Source organism: Arctopsyche grandis, unplaced genomic scaffold, assembly GCF_051622035.1.
Source record: "Arctopsyche grandis isolate Sample6627 unplaced genomic scaffold, ASM5162203v2 HiC_scaffold_146, whole genome shotgun sequence".
Classification (NCBI taxonomy): Eukaryota; Metazoa; Arthropoda; class Insecta; order Trichoptera; family Hydropsychidae; genus Arctopsyche; species Arctopsyche grandis.
Window position 1 is genome coordinate 8,978 of NW_027518476.1, and position 6,023 is coordinate 15,000.

The following is a 6,023-nucleotide window of genomic DNA, read 5'->3' on the forward strand; positions in this document are numbered from 1 at the left end:
CAGCCTCATAGTGCGCATGCGCAAATGGGATCGGTCTTGACTCCGAATCCATGACGCGCGCGCACTTCACTCAGCGTCTACTCGCCAGCGTCACTCGCCTGTGGCCGGCCTATGCGAATGCGGCCTATGCGAATCCTTAATAAAAATTATCAAAAGATCCTATATAATGCATCATGTAACAAAAAACACGTGATATGTGAAATATATATCATATACTACATCATAATCACGTACATCACTAAGAATACATCGAAGCGAAATTCAAATATTTATTAAAAATACTCTTGGCTTTTTAAAGTTATAGGGGATGCGCCGCATCCACCGCATCCATGGACCGCACGCCACTGGTTCTTACATATATGTATAATCTATAATAATTTAAAAACAACAAACATATCAAAAAATATATATATTTATTTTTCCTCAAAATTATTTTTTAAAAAAATATTTTATTCTTAAATTTAAAAAAAAAAGATATCAGTTCTTACATATATGTATAATCTATAATAATTTAAAAACAACGAACATATTAAAAAATATATATATTTATTTTTCCTAAAAATTATTTTTTAAAAAAATATTTTATTCTTAAATTAAAAAAAAAAAGATATCAGTTCTTACATATATGTATAATCTATAATAATTTAAAAACAACAAACATATTAAAAAATATAAATATTTATTTTTCCTAAAAATTATTTTTTAAAAAAATATTTTATTCTTAAATTAAAAAAAAAAAAAAGATATCAGTTCATACATATATGTATAATCTATAATAATTTAAAAACAACAAACATATCAAAAAATATATATATTTATTTTTCCTCAAAATTATTTTTTAAAAAAATATTTTATTCTTAAATTTTTAAAAAAAAATATCAGTTCTCACATATATATCTATAATAATTTAATAACAACAAATATATTTTAAAAAATATATATGTATATTTATTTTTCTTCGAAATTTTTTTTTAAAAATTTTTTTTTTCTTAAATTTTTTTAAAAAAAATATCATTTCTTGTCTTAACCCCTTCGCACACCCCGCCAAAACGCAAACTATCCCCATTATTTTTTTGTTTATTATTTCTCTCGCAAAATAGCGTAACGGTACGTGAAACATTCGCAGCTCTAGTTCATACCACCCACTGTACAACGAGCCGGCGATACGACCTGTGTGAATACATGCTGATAGTCGCTCGTCCGATACTCAACGTCAACGCGTACGCGATCGCGGCCTTCGTCAGAAGGCGTCCGCGCAACAACGCGTTAACCGTAAAGACATATGCGGCGCCGCCCACTCGTTTTTGAATGAGAAAAGCGCGCATACGTTTGAACAGTAATATCGTGCACTCTCTAGTTCCGCGCGAGCAGAGACACAGAATTATAAGAGAAGAGAGCGATTCGTCGCTCTCACACGAACTTCGTCAGCTCGTTTCGAACGAGTCCGACGCGTGCTTTTCTCGAATTGACGGTCGAACTTTCTGTATATACGTTAAAATATCATGTTTGTATATATGTTTTTGTATATATATAAAAAAAAAATTACACATGCGCACACACACTATGTATTCTTAAAATATGTATGTATGTATGTATGTGCATACGTATGATACGTATGCATGCGTGTGTCACTGTATGCATGTGTATAAACTTGTATACATATATATATAATATATATACCGTGATGTTTTAAATAATAATAACATTCAAGGAGATCATGCGACGTCGTCCGCGTCGGGTTACGCCGGCCGGACGGTGCTCATCAGAGTATGTACGTGTATGTACGCATGTGTACGAACGGCTCACGCCGTTGTATATACTGCGCTACTACGCGACACAAGCGCGCAGCTCCCTGGTTGATCCTGCCAGTAATCATATGCTTGTCTCAAAGACTAAGCCATGCAAGTCTCAGTATAAGCCGAATTAAGGTGAAACCGCGAATGGCTCAATATATCAGTTTTGGTTCCTTAGATCGTACACAGTTACTTGGATAACTGTGGCAATTCTAGAGCTAATACATGCAAACGAAGTTCCGACCGGTGACGGAAGGAATGCTTTTATTAGATCAAAAACCAATCGGCGGATCGCGGGCTTGCTCGCGTCCGCCGCACTCAGAGATGACTCTAGATAACTTTGAGCCGATCGCACGGTCTAGCACCGGCGACGCATCTTTCAAATGTCTGCCTTATCAACTGTCGATGGTAGTTTATGCGACTACCATGGTTGTCACGGGTAACGGGGAATCAGGGTTCGATTCCGGAGAGGGAGCCTGAGAAACGGCTACCACATCCACGGAAGGCAGCAGGCGCGCAAATTACCCACTCCCGGCACGGGGAGGTAGTGACGAAAAATAACGATACGGGACTCTTATGAGGCCTCGTGATCGGAATGATTACACTTTAAATCCTTTAACGAGGATCCATTGGAGGGCAAGTCTGGTGCCAGCAGCCGCGGTAATTCCAGCTCCAATAGCATATACTAAAGTTGTTGCGGTTAAAAAGCTCGTAGTTGAAATTGTGTCCTGCGGCGTCGGTCTACCGATTGCGGTACGACAGGCGCGTCAGCGGGGCTTCTCGCCGGTGCGTGTCTTCCGCCGGCACGTCGTCGTCGGTCCTCACGGGCAGGCGGCGCGTCGAGGCGGGCCCTCGCGGCTGTTTACTTTGAACAAATTAGAGTGCTCAAAGCGGGCTTACATTTGCCTGAATATTGTGCGCATGGAATAATAGAATAGGACCTCGGTTCTGTTTTGTTGGCTTTCTGATACCAGAGGTAATGATTAATAGGGACAACTGGGGGCATTCGTATTGCGACGTTAGAGGTGAAATTCTTGGATCGTCGCAAGACGGACTAAAGCGAAAGCATTTGCCAAAGGTGTTTTCATTAATCAAGAACGAAAGTTAGAGGTTCGAAGGCGATTAGATACCGCTGTAGTTCTAACCATAAATGATGCCAGCCAGCGATCCGCCGAAGTTTTTTACGTTGATTCGGTGGGCAGCTCCCGGGAAACCAAAGCTTTCGGGCTCCGGGGGGAGTATGGTTGCAAAGCTGAAACTTAAAGGAATTGACGGAAGGGCACCACCAGGAGTGGAGCCTGCGGCTTAATTCGACTCAACACGGGAAAACTCACCAGGCCCGGACACTGGAAGGATTGACGGATTAACAGCTCTTTCTCGATTCGGTGGGTGGTGGTGCATGGCCGCTCTTAGTTGGTGGAGCGATTTGTCAGGTTAATTCCGGTAACGAACGTAACTCTAGCCTATTAAATAGACGTACCCCCGATATCACGAGGTGCCGCGGCAGCGTCGTCGTTCTGCGGCGGCGCGCGCGGTCTTCAACTATCGGCGTACAATGATAATCTTCTTAGAGGGACCGGCGGTATATATAGCCGCACGAGATTGAGCAATAGCAGGTCTGTGATGCCCTTAGATGTCCTGGGCCGCACGCGCGCTACACTGAAGGGATCAGCGTGTCCTCCTTGGCCTAACGGCCCGGGTAACCCGTTGAAACCCCTTCGTGATAGGGATTGGGGTTTGCAATTCTCCCCCATGAACGAGGAATTCCTAGTAAAAGCGGGTCACCAGCTCGCGTTGATTGCGTCCCTGCCCTTTGTACACACCGCCCGTCGCTACTACCGATGGATGATTTGGTGAGGTCTTCGGACTGGTGCGCGGAAGCCACTTTGTGGGCATCCGACGCGTCGGAAAGTTTGACCGAATTTGATCATTTAGAGGAAGTAAAAGTCGTAACAAGGTTTCCGTAGGTGAACCTGCGGAAGGATCATTTCCTGTGTACCATTAAATATGTACGTTTCGTGTAGAGTGTTTAAATTCTATTCACTATACGCACACAAACGAACGTTTTTAACACGCACAAACACTTGTTGTGGGAGTGCGCGTCAAGAGACGCGCGCACAATTTTTTTTTTCAAACAGAAAAAACAAACTTACGTTACTTATTTTTGAAACTAATTTTTTTAAATGATTACCCTGATCGGCGGATCACTAGGCTCGTGGGTCGATGAAGAACGCAGCTAAATGCGCGTCAGAGTGTGAACTGCAGGACACATGAGCATCGACATTTCGAACGCACATTGCGGTCCGAGCAAGACTTTTTTTGTCGACGGACCACTCCTGTTTGAGGGTCGCGCACGCATAACGCACCAGACTGTCGGCCGCCGCCGAAACTCGGCGGCCGACGAGCGATGTCGGCGTCTCGACACCGACGCGCGCGCGCACACTCGTGTGTGTGCGCGTGTACGTGTGTCGAGTCCGATCAAGTCAAGCGAAACTTAGCGTACGCAGAGGGGACGGAGGAGAGACGCCGTCGTTCTAGCGTCGATCGCCGCGTCTCCGCCGCCGTTTCGGCGGCGGCGACGTCGGGCGCCGGGAAAACGCGCGTTTTTTCGCGCGTCGACTCGGTGCGATCGTGCGTTGACGATGTTTACGACTTTACGCGCGTTCTCGTCATCACTCCGGTTCGCACTCTCCGCGTGCGCTCGAGAGCGCTCCCACACATATATACATATATATATATATATATATTTATATATATTATACGTATTATGTAAAATTTTGTTTGTCGACCTCAAATCAGGAGAGATCACCCGCCGAACTTAAGCATATCAGTAAGCGGAGGAAAAGAAACTAACGAGGATTCCCCGAGTAGCGGCGAGCGAAACGGGAAGAGCCCAGCGCTGAATCCTGCCGCCCCGGCGGGCGGCCGGGAAATGTAGCGTTCGGGAGGAGATTTTAATTTACTCGCGCGGTCATTAGTCACGGCGGCCAGTCCAAGTCCATCTTGAAGGGGGCCCCGCTTATCCATAGAGGGTGCCAGGCCCGTGGTGACGGTCGCCGGCCGCGACGGTCTCTCTCCCCAGAGTCGGGTTGCTTGAGAGTGCAGCCCTAAGCGGGTGGTAAACTCCATCTAAGGCTAAATACGACCACGAGACCGATAGCGAACAAGTACCGTGAGGGAAAGTTGAAAAGAACTTTGAAGAGAGAGTTCAAGAGTACGTGAAACCGATCAGGGGTAAACCTGTGGAACTCGAACGATCGAACGGGGAGATTCATTCATCGCCGTTCCGCGCGGGTCCGCGGCGGGGCGTTCGGCGGCGACGGTTCGTCCGTCGTCGCCGTCGCCCCGTCGCAGTCGGGCCTCCGGAGCGCGTGCACTTCTCCCTCAGTATAACACCGCGACCCGTTCGTCGCGGCGGTCGAACGCGCCGTGCGGTTGTCCCGCTGTCGCCGGTCAAACGGTGGCGGCGGAGCCGCGGCGTCGCGGCCGCCTGCGGACGGTAGAGAACGAGGTTCGCGTCCGCCGCATTCGTGCGGCGTCCGTGATGCTGCGGCGGCGCCTCCCGCTCGGACCTCGGCGCGCAAGCGTCGTGGGCTCCGTGCGTCGGTTTTGGGCGTCGCGTTTTCGGCGGCATCGTCTCGGACGGGACGCGTCCCGGTCTGCGGTGGTTTTGTTTCGGGCACTCACAGGACCCGTCTTGAAACACGGACCAAGGAGTCTAGCATGCGCGCGAGTCATTGGGAGTCAATAGACCCAGAGGCGCAATGAAAGTGAACAGCGTCGGCCTCGTGTCGACCGCAGGGAAGATGGCGGCCGGTTCGCCCGTCCGCTCGCATTCCCGAGGCGTTTCGAGAAATGCCTCCGTTGCGATTATCGAGACGCACTGAGAGCGCGCACGCTGGGACCCGAAAGATGGTGAACTATGCCTGGTCAGGTCGAAGTCAGGGGAAACCCTGATGGAGGACCGAAGCGATTCTGACGTGCAAATCGATCGTCTGAACTGGGTATAGGGGCGAAAGACTAATCGAACTATCTAATAGCTGGTTCCATCCGAAGTTTCCCTCAGGATAGCTGGCGCTCGAGAAGCATCTCGCCGCGTGCGAGATTCACACAGTCTCATCCGGTAAAGCGAATGATTAGAGGCATTGGGGTCGAAACGGCCTCAACCTATTCTCAAACTTTAAATGGGTGAGATCTCCGTCTTGCTCGAATTTTTAAATTGAAGTCGGA

At 47.5% G+C, this 6,023-nt stretch overlaps 3 non-coding genes across 3 annotated transcripts in view; all 3 read left to right on the forward strand.

Moving 5' to 3' along the window:
• The first annotated feature begins 1,849 nt into the window (after positions 1–1,849).
• On the forward strand, positions 1,850–3,783 carry LOC143922009 (small subunit ribosomal RNA). Its single transcript, XR_013261541.1, has one exon. It is a non-coding gene; the product is annotated as a small subunit ribosomal RNA (ribosomal RNA).
• Positions 3,784–3,981: 198 nt separating this feature from the next.
• LOC143922002 (5.8S ribosomal RNA) lies at positions 3,982–4,143 on the forward strand. The gene has a single exon (XR_013261535.1). It is a non-coding gene; the product is annotated as a 5.8S ribosomal RNA (ribosomal RNA).
• Positions 4,144–4,578: 435 nt separating this feature from the next.
• Positions 4,579–6,023, forward strand: part of LOC143922005 (large subunit ribosomal RNA) — a 4,062-nt gene continuing 2,617 nt past the window's right edge. Inside the window, exon 1 of the ribosomal RNA XR_013261537.1 lies at positions 4,579–6,023. This exon is cut by the window's right edge and continues 2,617 nt beyond it. This is a non-coding gene — a ribosomal RNA (large subunit ribosomal RNA).